The 14,274-nt window shown below is 45.0% G+C and overlaps 1 long non-coding RNA gene across 1 annotated transcript in view; it reads left to right on the top strand.

Annotated features, from left to right (window-relative positions):
- The window catches only part of LOC130186659 (uncharacterized), a 96,246-nt gene that overhangs the window by 3,488 nt on the left and 78,484 nt on the right, over positions 1–14,274 (top strand). The window contains exons 3-4 of the long non-coding RNA XR_008830318.1: positions 11,876–11,929; positions 13,426–13,485. This is a non-coding gene — a long non-coding RNA (uncharacterized LOC130186659). The remainder of the gene's footprint in view (positions 1–11,875; positions 11,930–13,425; positions 13,486–14,274) is intronic.

Here is a 14,274-nt window from a genome sequence, read left to right as displayed (position 1 = left end):
GGCTCTCTGGTCATCTGGACCCTGAATCTGGTTCTTCTGAACCTGTGATGCTAACATTAGCGTGGCTGTTAGCATGTCCCTGAACACAGGAAGTCCTCTGGTCTCTGATTCGGTTCTTGATCATCAGACAAACCTGATCTGTGAATTGTTTCTCAGTATTGATCCTGGATCTTAAACGTCCTCTACGTTCAACAGTGAGCAGCTCTGAGGTGTAAACACACTGACGATTTCATTTCCCTGGAAAATATAAAACAACAACAACAACAACAACAACAACCTGAACGAGCTCCAACCCCCTGATATGACCCAGAGGAGTGTCTCCTGAAATAACGCCCCTGCGGCGGCGGTCAGGTGGTGCAGGGTTGTAGTGCGTGCTGACAGCTTCAGACGGTTGTGTTCCAGGAGCAGATTCAAAATGAACTCTCTCTCTTTTCCCATGAAAAAGTGAACAGCTTCAGTTTCATTGTCTCTGATGAATGATAACGATTATCATAACTCAGACGGTGTGAGGGATCTTCCGTGGAATCGATTGCGGCGTTCAGACGTTATCAGATGGTTTTCACGCAGCGGGGAGACGTGGTCGTCCGCTGGAGGACACACGGCTCCAGTGTCAACACGCCGCGTCTGCTGGGGAGGTGTCGGAGAGCCTCGACCCTGCCGCTCTGATTTATGAGCTCCGACCTGTGGGAAAGTCGGGACACATGACAGAAAGTTGTCAGATAGAGGCAGAGACGGCGGCTCAGCACAAGGCTCAGATTGTGCCTTGTTTTCCCGCTCAATTCAGCACAGGACTATAATGCTGTGTTCCCATGCTCGCCAAGGCCCCGCTGTTTGTTTAGTGATGTCGCAACTGGGCGTTAATGCCTCTTTAGTTATGTCACCCCCCACCCCCTCCCCTGAGCAGCTGAGGAGGCGCCTCCAGCGCTTCAGGAGCTGAGGGATCCTGTTAACCCCGTCACCTCCAGCCTGCAGGGGTACGGCCTGAACACTGACACTCTTACAGAGGAATAATCCACACGCTGCTCCGGCTGCGTCCTAATACACCTTCATCTTAAAGCTCATCTCTACGTTCACTCCTCCCATCCACAAACTCTGGGGGTGTGTTTTATTTTGAAAACTTTGGGGTTGTGTTTTATTTAGAAAACTCTGGGGTTGTGTTTTATTTTGAAAACTTTGGGGTTGTGTTTTATTTTGAAAACTCTGGGGTTGTTTTATTTTGAAAACTCGGTTTGTGTTTTATTTTGAAAACCCTGAGGTTGTGTTGCAGTCTGGACAGAAACTGAGGCCTTTTGTAAACAATGACATCACACCCATGGCCTCTCCTGATTGGCTCTCATCAGCCTTGACTACAAGTGGTAAATACAACATGATAATGAGTTACATCCTGTTTACGCAGACTCGCACATGCTCAGTGTAGATGATGGTGCTCAGGTGTCTGTGTGTTCTCAGGTGTGTTAGTCTGGAGCTGGTGATGGTTTTTGCTCTAAAACGCCGTTTTCAAACTAAATTGCAGCGGTGTGGACGTAGCCTGTGATGAAAGCACTCCACTTCCTGATTCCTCTCTCTCACACACACACACACACACACACACACACACACACACACACACACACACACACTCTCACACACACACACACACACACACACACACACACACACAGAGGTAAATAGTCCAAACCCTATTAGTGTGAATCCCTCAGACTCCGTGATTAGGAGCAGAGCCAAGTCTCAACACTTCCTGTTGTTCTCTGTAATGAAGAGCACAGCGGCTGCAGTTGATTTAACATAATGTACAAGCTGAGTAAACCTCCTCCGTCTCCTGCTGACACACACACACACACACACACACACACACACACACACACACACACACACACACACACACACACACAGGTTGTATCACTTATTCAAGGAAATATAGGAAATTAAAGGGTCAGTTCAACTGTTTCTCTCTGATAATGAAACGAATGATCAGTTAGTGGATCAGAAAAAATTAGAAATAATCATAAGCATCATTTATAAAAATTATTAGTGAATTGTTTCCGTCAAACATAAATATTTAATGTTTAATAAATATTTCACAGTGTCTGCGTCTCTAATATGAAGATTTTATTGTTTTATATCGTCATCTTTAGTTTTGGTCGAACAAAATCAGACATGAAGATGACAGTGTGTGAGTGTGTGTGTGTGTGCGTGTGTGTGTGTGTGTGTGTGTGTGTGCGTGCGTGTGTTAGTGTGAGTGTGTGTGTGTGTGCGTGTGTGTGTGTCACCACACTTTAACACAAACACGCTGTGAGACAAACTGTTACTAATTGGTATTTTTCCACTTTATAGGATTACAAAGGGCCCCCTGTGGGGGGGGGGGTCTCCACGGGCCACAGAGAGGGACCTGGGGGGGGGTCAGTCTATTCAGACCCTTCAGTCCAGTATCAGCACACTTGGTCCTGAAACTTTCACACAGTCAACACAGTTATCACATAATTGATAAATATTTATTTATGAACCAGATGAAGAATTTCTGATTCTGAGTTTGTTATTAATTAAGAAGATTGAACTAAATAGAAACTGCTGGGGGGGGGGGGGGGCAGGACCCAGGACCCAGGACCCAGGACCCAGATTTACTGAGGAGTCTCAACCTGGTCTGGATGTGGGACACCTCCCACCTGACTGATAAGTGACCTTTAACCTTTTCAGAACCGTCTCAGCTCCAGCTGTGTCAGTGGGTCAGTGCAGCCTGGATCAAGCTGAGCAAATAAATACTGTGAAGTAAACCCCCCCCCCCCCAGTTTAAAGACATAGTTCATTACCACTGACACACTTTAACCCCACGGACACGTCTAACGGCAGCCGCTCGATGATGACGCATAAATCAAAGGATGATAAAAACAGCTGACGGCTCTTTGTTGGGAATGTGTGTGTTTAATGCAGAAAGATGGATTCTTATGTAAAATCAATAGAGGATATTCTGCAGAGAGGTGTCGGCTGAGTGTTATGGATCCTCCCTGACGGAGCAGCAGCTGCTGTTTTAAGATGAAAACGTTAAAGTTCTGTCAATCGATGAACGAGCCACTTCTTTCACCATCGTCCTCCTCCACGCAGCATCTGTCTTCCCCTCCTGACGTCCAGGTCTCGCAGCCCGACCGCCACTCAAATCACATTTATCCTTTTATTGCTGATCAGGGGAATCACAGCAGTTTCATGTGCTTAAAAGGACCATTAACATTCAATCAATGAATCATTTTCTTTATAAGAGCTGAGGAAACTCCAGGAAGCGTCTTCAGCTCGGAGACAAAGATTCAGTTCAGCACAGAAAAATAAAGACGAAATAAAGTCAGAAACTTCCTGATATTCAGACTGTAAATGAGTTAATATCATATGATTCTGTAAAACCTCAGATTATTATAATGTTCAGTGACTCTGTCAGGTTTGTTTTGATATCTCACTACAATGTGGTTTGATTTTAATTAATAATTAACCTGATGGAATAAAACATGTTTCAGCAGTTTGTCAAATCAAATCTACAATGAGATGAATTATAACGATAAACAAGTAAAAACACCAGAAGAAGAAAAGACTGAGAGCTCAGTTAAATGTTTAGGATGAGATGATGTTCACCTTTATTGATCCTCTGTAGAGGAAATTCAAGATGGCGTCTCCAGATCAGAAGATGCAAGACTCAACCAGGAAAATAAAGATTAAATAAATAGTTAATATCATGATCAGATATTAAAACAACCCTGACAGAATCACCGAACACTATAATAATCTGAGGTTTTACAGAAAGGAAACTACAGTGTGGTCAGTGTAGTTTCATGTTAATTAATAATTAACCTGAACCAACCTCATGAAGTAAAATTGTTTCCTGTTCCATCAGCTGTTTCTGCTCTTTCACAATAATTTTACTGGTCGTGTTGAATCATATTCTACAGACTTAAAGACACAAAAACCATTTCATCATCATTTTTTACAGTTTTAACAGTGAAAATGAAACAAACAAAAAACAAAATAGTTCACTCCAACTGAAATCCTGACTCATGTCACGATATTTTATTTTTGTATATTCTTTTCTGTATTTCATCGTGTGAACGGCTCCAGGCGACTGGAGAGACGTCAGCTGCAGGTGGAACATGAAGGGAGGGAAATCAAACGCACCTTCTTCTTTCTGCTTATGACAACTGGGACTGAAAAACAATTAGAACAGCTGATCAGTAGATCTGAGTCTGGATCTGGATATGGATCTGTATCAGGATCTGGATCAGGATCTGGACCTGTATCTGGACCTGTATCTGTATCCGGATCTGGATCTGGACCTGGATCTGGATCTGGATCTGGATCTGGATCTGAATCAGGATCAGGATCTGGATCTGGATCAGAATCAGAATCAGGCTCAAACTGTACAAACTCATGATCTCAACACCATTAATGTGTCTGATTTTTTAAAATCAAGACTATTTCCTGACAAATAGACGAAGGTGTTGAGAGATAAATTTTCTTTGGGTGTTAAGGAAAGTGATAAAACACTTCCTGGATCTGCACCAGATTTTCCTGGTTGGTCTCTGGACCAGGACCCATCCCTCCTCCGGGTCTGGTGCAGGACTTCCTGTGTGCAGACAAGCAGCTGTGGGTGGAGGTTCTGACGACAGTCCGCGGTCCTGCTGATGCAGATGTGGTCCTGTCAGGACTCCCTCAGCTCGTCGGGTCAGGTCGTGGCTCCTGCGTGTCACATGGTCTGAGGGATGGAGACGTTAATGGTCCAGAAAGCTCCTCCTCTCCGCTCCTCATTGTTTCATAAAGCTCAGACAGACAGGCCGATCTCAGATTGATTATGCCGCTCCTCTCCATTGATCGAGCTGCTGCTGCCTTCAAGTGCAGAGAGAGACAGCGCGACAAAAACCCTCTGAGTCCTATTTGTATTTATTCTTCTCTCCATGAAGAGCTGAAGAATTGTTTTTTATTAATTTCATGAATTATTTGCTCATTATGCATTAATCACCGCTGTGCCCCATCTGGAAGGTGCAGGCGTGACTGTGTGAGAAACAGCCATTCTGATCTCAATTAGATTACGCCTGTGCTCCGCGTCTACCCATAAATCACTTCTCCAAAGTGAAATTAACAGTTACTGGAGCGCATTAATATCCCGAGTCAGGCATGAGGGGGCCGCGGTGACTGGAACCAGCCGTCCCTCCCCATGCTGAAAACATCACTCTGTTTGTGAAATATCAACATCACACTGAGGTCCTCCTCCTCCTCCTCCTCCGCCGACACTGACAGGGAGGAGTGATGGTGTGTGAGGCAGCAGCAGATCTCCAGTCAGCAGGTCACACACACACACACACACACACACACACACACACACACACACACACACTGGTCCTAATCCTAATGTAAAGTCATTGGAGCCTCAGGCGACATCTACACGACCACGTTTTCATTTTAAAAAGGCGTTTTCAAACTGAATCGATCTTCGTCCAGAGTAACACACCTGGAGAAACACACAGGTGTAAACAGGAAGTAGATTGTCTCCTCTGCAGTTGTAGCATTAAAACAGAGAATGTAAGTGAACAACAGCTGCAAAGACAACAAGGTCAGAAACACTGTCATTCATTCTCATGTTGTATTCACCACTGGTAGTCCAGGCTGATGACAGCCAATCAGGAGAGACCCTGGGTGTGACCTCATTGTTTACAAAGGTCTCACTTTCTGTCCAGACTACAACACAACCCCAGAGTTTTCAGAATAAAACACAACTTGTACAGATGTATTATGATGCATGCATGTGCACTTGTTGGTGCATCACCTCTTAGTGTCGTCTGTGCTCAGATGCTGCATTTAAAGACCGACCAGACCGCCTCACTTCGGTGTGGCCCCTCGTAGACCGCGTCCTCTGAAGGATGTGGCCCCTCGTAGTATTTGTTGTGTTGATCGTATCTGCGGCTCATGTGTTGTCAGATTGATGTTTTCTGAATGTCTTGTGTTGTCAGTATTTTCAAGTGTTTTCTTTGGCTGCAGTGCGCTGAGTTTCAGGGCCACCGTGGTTCTGGTTGTGGTTTGACAAGCGAAGCAGATTGAGGATGGATTGATAAAATAATTGGCACATTAATCAATAATGAAAACAGTGGTTAGTTGTAACATAAAGCGGACAGAGCCTCAGCTCGTTGTTTGGTTCAGATTTCTCCTGTGAGACAAAGAAAAGGGTCGAACTAACACATCTGAGCTGAACATTTTCCTTGAAAAATGATCATAGATCAGTTTAGCTCCTGTAAGACTGTTGTGTCGTAGTTCATTGAGCAGCTTCCTGTAGGACAGTGTACCTGGAGTCGGTGGTTAAATATGTGCAGCAGCTGTCAGCGCTGTGTCTGAGCCCAGGGGACGGAGGCTTAAAGCTGCCCTGATGTCCGTCAGCGCTCTGATAGATTGGAAGTGTGACATTAAAATGGAAATTACTCAGGGGAGAGTTGACGAGGGGATGGGGGGCGACCTCTGACCTCTGACTAAGACCACAGACTGACAGGACGGACGGAACCTGAAGACTGATGTGTGATTGTAGGAACACCTGAACGCATCATATCTACCTGTTAGGAGGACCCTGCTCCACAGTCCAGTCCCTCAGAGTCCAGTCCTTCAGAGTCCAGTCCTTCAGAGTCCAGTCCCTTCAGAGTCCAGTCCCTCAGAGTCCAGTCCCTCAGAGTCCAGTCCCTCAGAGTCCAGTCCCTCAGAGTCCAGTCCTTCAGAGTCCAGTCCCTCAGAGTCCAGTCCCTCAGAGTCCAGTCCCTTCAGAGTCCAGTCCTTCAGAGTCCAGTCCCTCAGAGTCCAGTCCCTCAGAGTCCAGTCCTTCAGAGTCCAGTCCCTCAGAGTCCAGTCCCTTCAGAGTCCAGTCCCTTCAGAGTCCAGTCCTTCAGAGTCCAGTCCTTCAGAGTCCAGTCCTTCAGAGTCCAGTTCTTCAGAGTCCAGTCCCTTCAGAGTCCAGTCCCTTCAGAGTCCAGTCCCTCAGAGTCCAGTCCCTCAGAGTCCAGTCCCTCAGAGTCCAGTCCTTCAGAGTCCAGTCCCTCAGAGTCCAGTCCCTCAGAGTCCAGTCCCTCAGAGTCCAGTCCCTTCAGAGTCCAGTCCTTCAGAGTCCAGTCCCTCAGAGTCCAGTCCCTCAGAGTCCAGTCCCTCAGAGTCCAATCCCTTCAGAGTCCAGTCCCTCAGAGTCCAGTCCTTCAGAGTCCAGTCCCTCAGAGTCCAGTCCCTCAGAGTCCAGTCCCTCAGAGTCCAGTCCTTCAGAGTCCAGTCCTTCAGAGTCCAGTCCCTCAGAGTCCAGTCCCTCAGAGTCCAGTCCCTCAGAGTCCAGTCCCTCAGAGTCCAGTCCTTCAGAGTCCAGTCCTTCAGAGTCCAGTCCCTCAGAGTCCAGTTCTTCAGAGTCCAGTCCCTTCAGAGTCCAGTCCCTCAGAGTCCAGTCCCTCAGAGTCCAGTCCCTCAGAGTCCAGTCCTTCAGAGTCCAGTCCCTCAGAGTCCAGTCCCTCAGAGTCCAGTCCTTCAGAGTCCAGTCCCTCAGAGTCCAGTCCTTCAGAGTCCAGTCCTGAGCTCTGCACTCACACATAAACATCCAGCTGCTGATCGAACCTCTGCTCTCTGTTCTCACACTGTTGTTTAAATAATAACAATAATGATAATGATAAACTTTATTTATACAGCATTTTTCATACACAGGTTGCAGCTCAAAGTGCTTTGACAAATATAAAAGAGAAAGGGAGTTAAAACATTAAAGTGAGAAAAAATCTAAGAACTAATATGAAAAAGGTCAAATTCGAAGCTAAATTGAACAGGTATGTTTTCAGTCATTTTAAAGAATGTCCTAATAAATCCTCTGAGATCAGGAACAATACAGTTTCCCCTCGGAACAACATGTAGAAACTGAACAAAAAGTTGACGTTTAATTACAACAACACAAATCTGACTTTCATTTTTAAGCCTCTCTTCTGATTGGCTGACTGTTTTCTGACTGATACAATAAAAAATAAAGCAGATTTCAGGTAAAACACTCAGAGAAACCAAATCCTGCAAGGTTTGGATGGTGGGTCCAGGTGGGCGGGGCTTGGTGACTGCTTTGTTGTGACATCACAAAGTTCCAGAAGTCCTGACGGCTGGTTTTAAGGCTCAGTTTCTGAATACAGGCTGTGTGCATTTCTCTGTGGACTGAGGCTTTGATACTTTCACAGTATTAATATAGAAGCTAGAGCTGATCTATAATCACACTACACATGGACACACACCTTTACACTGGAGGAGCTTTAATATATTGTGTCTTAAATATTGTGGATCAGGACTGATCTACATTTGTCTGTTGAAGACATTTCACCTGAGAGTAAGAAGTCCTGTCAGCTTGTTTTCACCTCTGTAACAGACAGACGATGGATGAGGACTGAAACCTGCAGGAGGACTAAAAGTTCATTAAGTGAGAGGGAGGTGGGCGGGCGGGCGGGGGGGGGGGCAGCAGAGAGAATATAACAGGGGGATAAAGAGCGTAAAGATGGAGCTGCAGATAGATTGTGGGACCGTGCAATTCCCCAAACTCTGATTCCTGCTCTTACATCTGTCAGGATGTGAGGAGGAGGAGGAGGAGGAGGCTCCTGAACTCTCCATACATAATTAATGACATCATTTCAACTCCACTATTGACTAAACAAATGCATAAATCACAGAGGCTCCAGTCAATAGACACGGAAACATTTAATCATGTTCTAAATAATGACTACTGTTCCCATAATGCCATAATTATTTTCAGCTGCTGATTTGGATTAATGGGCTGTCAGAGACGCGGGGCGGCGGCGATCAGGGAGGCCGGGCCGTGATTGACGGCGACGGAGGGAAAAAGAAAAGCGGCGGTGGCGGCGGCGTCTTTATGTGGAGTGGCAGGTGAAAAGTGGCTGTCAAAAAATGCAGTGGATATTTGGTGTTTTGTTTATCAGGCGGCCGGCGCTGAATCAAAGTGGAGGAACATGTATAGCCTGTCCATCCGCCTTTTCATCTGCCGCCTAAATGGGCCTGGGGATTGGAGAGTGCAGTTTATCCCTCCATTCTCCCCGACAGAGAAACCGTTTAGAGCTCAGTGGCGAGCAGACAGCGCTCTGTCACCAGAGACAGCGCTCACATCAACTCTGCTCTCGCTGCCGCTCCAACTTTCTGCTTCCCGCCTGCAGACCGCCATCCCGCCTCTGCTCCGAGAGATGCCTGGCGACCTGTCGTCCACGCATCATTCAGACGTGTCACCGCCAGAGACGCCGCCGTGGCCTAGAAACGCAGAGGTCACCGGAGAATTAGTTTATTCAAAGTGTAATCTTTTATTTTTGGTAAAATCTGATGAGATTGGTTGAAGTTTAAATAAACAGAGTGACGTCTTAATGTTTATGAGCAGAGACGATGACACGTCCTTCAGAGTCGATGGAGGACGGTCTCTTCTTCTTCTTGTAGTTCGTCTGCAGAGAGTAACATTGATCTGTGATCATCAGTTTCAGGGTTCAACCAAACTCTCCTGAACACAGTCCTCCTCTGAGACGAAGCTCCTCCTCTGAGACAAAGCTCCTCCTCAGAGACGAAGCTCCTCCTCCTCTGAGACGAAACCCCTCCTCCTCTGTGACGAAGCTTCTCCTCAGAGACAAAGCTCCTCCTCCTCTGAGACGAAACTCCTCCTCCTCTGAGACGAAGCTCCTCCTCTGAGACGAAACTCCTCCTCCTCTGTGACGAAGCTTCTCCTCAGAGACAAAGCTCCTCCTTCTCTGAGACGAAGCTCCTCCTCTGAGACGAAACTCCTTCTCCTCTGAGACGAAGCTCCTCCTCTGAGACGAAACTCCTCCTCCTCCGTGACGAAGCTCCTCCTCAGAGACAAAGCTCCTCCTCCACAAAGACAAAGCTCCTCCTCCTCAGAGACGAAGCCCCTCCTCCTCACAGACGAAACTCCTCCCCCTCAGAGATAAAGCTCCTCCTCCTCTGAGACAAAGCCCCTCCTCCTCACAGACGAAACTCCTCCTCCTCAGAGATGAAACCCCTCCTCCTAAGAGACGAAGCTCCTCCTCCTCGCAGCATCATGTCATGAATAGAAATGTAAACCCTCAGCAGCCTCGTTGTGTGTGTGATGGTGAAGCTGGTTTGATGAGTCCACCTCCTCCTGACACCTCCTCCTCCTCCTCCTCCTCCTCCTCCTCCTCCTCCACAGACTCCAGGGAATCTGCTCTCCAAACAGTCAGCCCCCCCCCCCCCCCCCCCGGCCTGCCATCCATCCAGGTCGCAGGTTAATGACTTTGTGTTTATCATCCAACAGGCTCTTTGATAACAAGGCCGCCTCCCCCCTCCCTCCACGTTTCCAGCGGCGGGGACGATGAAGACGCCGGGTGTAGCAACAGGAAGAGGAATGTGAGGCATTGTGGGAGAACAAGCAGCGCGGCCGGAGAGTGAGAACTACTAATATTTATTCATGATAGAGAGAAAGTGGAGCTCTGTTGGCTCAGGCCACTTCATTTACATTCTGTTATAGACTGTTGGGCCCAGCGTGGGAGCCAGATGAACCTGTCCCGCTCACTCCTCGTCCCTGTCATCATGTGGCCTCGCAACAAACTCCTCCACGCTCGCCGTAGAACCACAGCACAGGTGGTTCTCCGCTGTCAGACCCCCCCTTTATAAACCGGCTGAATCCATAAGCTGCTGTGAGACTCTTATCAGACAGAGAGCACTTCCTGGTTTTACTTTCCCCGTGAGCTGTCGTTGTCCGTCTGGTTCTCGGGGACACGATATCTCAGGAACGCCTCCGCAGAGCTTCTTCACATTTGGCACAAACGTTCACCTGGACTCAAGGATGAACTGATTCGATTTTGGGGGTCAAAGGTCAGTGTGACCTCAGAAAACACTTTTTAGCTTTTTAGTTACTCAAGACTTCACACAGATTATGACAAACTTTCACACAGATGTTTAATATTTTCTCATATTTCTCAATATTGACTCTGAGAAACAGGAAGTGACCTGGAACTAGTCTGAGTGGCGGAGGGATACGACCACCAGGAGGTGGTCTCTATTAAAACGACCAGAGTCTACCTGTTGCACGTTGCATTAATCCAGTCTGAATAATGTGGACCAATCAGGACTGAGATTGTTGACATGTGGTTACTGTAGGACACAACAGGAAACTGAGCAGGGGCTGCTGCTAGGAATCCAAACAAACAATAAACTTAATTAATCATTAAAACTTAATCAGTTTAATGAGCTACTGTAAATAACTGAATAAACTTCAAACTAATGGAACAAACCAGCTGCAGTTTCAGGTCTCTGGAAGGGAAGTGGTCAGACGTGAGTGTTTCCTGGCGGTTTCCTCGTCTCGGTGTTGGAGCATCTTTGGTGGGAACAGCGTCGCAGATGGAGCGGCTGCTGATAACGGTGTAATGATTGTCCTGTGAGGTCACGGAGTCGCTCTCTTAATGATCGCAGGGTGAGAAGATGCAGCACATGAAGCAGCTGGAAACCAGTTTGACTCTGTGACTCTGTCTCCAGCAGCAGCAGCTGCAGAGTTTCTCACCACAGTTTAATCTGGAGGAGCCTCAGTCTCAGTCTGACTGATCACATGACTCACCTGTCTGCTCTTTTATTTTCTCATATTTAATGTCAGAAGATTTATTCCTTCATCCTGATAAAGGCTTGAAATCATCATCATCTTCCTCATCAGTGCAGAACTTCCTGCTGTTTTTAAGTTGCCTTCAGTGTCACAGTATCACAGCTGTCTGAACACCCATGATGCACTGCAGCAGGAAGTGATCACAGGCTGCTGTTAATGACACAGACTGACTCCGTGTGAACAGATACACAGGTCTGAAGTTGAGCTTCTGTCTCTTCTGTCTCTGTCCTGATAAAGGTCGATGACTGAAAACCGCCGAGACGACGGAGACGTGTCGAGGAGCAGCTGAAGGTGAGTCAGAGTCACAGTCGACATGAACACGAACATGAACATGCTCTTCATCTGATCACTTTATACTTTACTCGCTCATGAGCGGTTCAGACAAATTTAAACTGCAGCTCTCCTGTTTCCTTGTAGTTGTTTACAGATCTGTCGTACCAGGTCAAATGTGGCGGCAACATTGACTTCCGATCCAGTGACTAATTAGAGAATAATTAAATGCCATATATCTGTATATCAGTGTGTCCTCTTGGTTCTGTTTGAGGAAGCTCAGTCATTGTGCACAGGTTGAATTTCCACACTTCTATAAATGAACCTCATCACACTGTTAATCACCTGATTGTATATCAATACGTCACCTGCTCCACCTCTGAAAAACAAGAAGTGTGATGGTACAGGAAGTGAGGTTGTGGTTGTTTATAGTGTGTCCATCTTTGATCCATCACATTTACTGTAGACCATCATCATCATCACTCATTATTATCATCATTATTATTATTATTATTATCATCATCATTATCATCATCATCATCATCATCATCATCATCATCACTATTATTATTATCATTATTATTATTATTATTATTATTATCATCATCATCATCATTATTATTATTATTATTATTATTATTATTATTATTATCATCATCACTATTATTATTCTCATTATTATTATTATTATCATCATCATTATCATTATTATTATTATTATTGTTATTATTATTATTATTATTATTATTATTATCATGATCATGATCATTATTATTATTATTCTTATAATTATCAGCATCATCATTATTATCATCATTATTATCATCATTATTATTATTATTGTTATTACCATCATTATTATTATTATTATTATCATCATTATCATTATTATTATTATTATTATTATTATTATAATTATCATGATCATTATTATTATTATTATTATTATAATTATCAGCATCATCATTATTATCATCATTATTATTATTGTTGTTATTACCATCATTATTATTATCATCATCATTATTAAACATCAGGGTCCGATTGGACAGAACACAAGGTTATCAACACTTAAGGTTTCCTGTCTCCTTGGCTGAGAGTTACTTGAGGCTGTTGCACAGAATCATGTTCTTCTTCATCCACCATAAACTCAGACGTGTTGCAGTTCAGAGTCAGAGGAACCTTTAGTTTTTTCCTTACTTTGGTCTCTAAGGTCTTTGTGCAAAGCTTTAACTGACTTTAACTGATTCCTTCAGATCAAGAGAAAACCTTCAATACTCAGGTGAACTTTTTAAGGAGAAGACTTAAGGTGTTTTTTTATTTTAAGGGAAACTTAACTCAGACTTTAAGCAGAATCTTAACTTATGGTTTTTGTGCAGCTGATAGATAATCATCATTGAGCAGGTAACGGTTCTATTCAAAGTGCTTCACAGTAATAATCAATTATATTAATCAGAAAATAATGAATTAACATTAAGTTAAAGAGAGTGACACTATCAACCTCACCTGTGTTTCAGAGGTGTCCACACCTGTCTCGTGTCAGGACTGGAGCCTGATGCTGACAACACAACAGACAGGTAGGAGCTTTAAAACACAACAAACAAAACTCACAACAGGAAGTCAGACTGAACCTGGATCAACTCTAACACACACTGAAACTGACAGAGACTTACATTCACAAGGGAGGCGGGACGATCCGACACAGGTGTGACACATTAGGGCGGGAAAACAAGACAAACAGGGGACACGCAAGGTGAGTGATTTCAAAATAAAACAGGAAATAAACAAAAGGTTCCAAAAACTGTCATAGGAGGAGCAGGTCATGACATCTGAGTTTTCCAGCTGCTGAAACTCAGACACCAACCTTCACTTCCTGGTTGGGCGTCATCAGTGATGACGCATCCTTCCCTGATTCGTCACGCTCCTGTCATGTTGACAAACAGTTTCCAATCTGTGTTTTCTGCCGCCATCACCTCGTGCTCATGTTTCACCTCTGACTTTTTGTCTTTGCTGTTCCTCGTTTGTCGACAGTCTGCTTCCTGTTTACACCGGCTCGCACATGCTCAGTGTACGTCAGATACATCTGGATTTCAAAACAAAACAAGTGTCACATTCTGAAAATACTTTATCGATCTCTCCAGAAGTTTTTAATCTCGACATGAAACTAAAATCTAAATACTAAATATGATGATTTTAATAAGAAGTGAAATACACAGAGTTAATGACTGTGTGTGTGTGTGTGTGTGTGTGTGTGTGTGTGTGTGTGTGTGTGTGTGTGTGTGTGTGTGTGTGTGTGTGTGTGTGTGTGTGTGTGTGAGAGAGAGACTGAGACTGTGTGTGTGTGTGTGTGTGTGAGAGACTGAGAC

This window comes from Seriola aureovittata, chromosome 18, assembly GCF_021018895.1.
Source record: "Seriola aureovittata isolate HTS-2021-v1 ecotype China chromosome 18, ASM2101889v1, whole genome shotgun sequence".
NCBI classification, from domain to species: Eukaryota; Metazoa; Chordata; class Actinopteri; order Carangiformes; family Carangidae; genus Seriola; species Seriola aureovittata.
The sequence above is the reverse complement of the archived record's forward strand: the minus strand, read 5'-3'. Positions and strand labels throughout refer to the sequence as shown.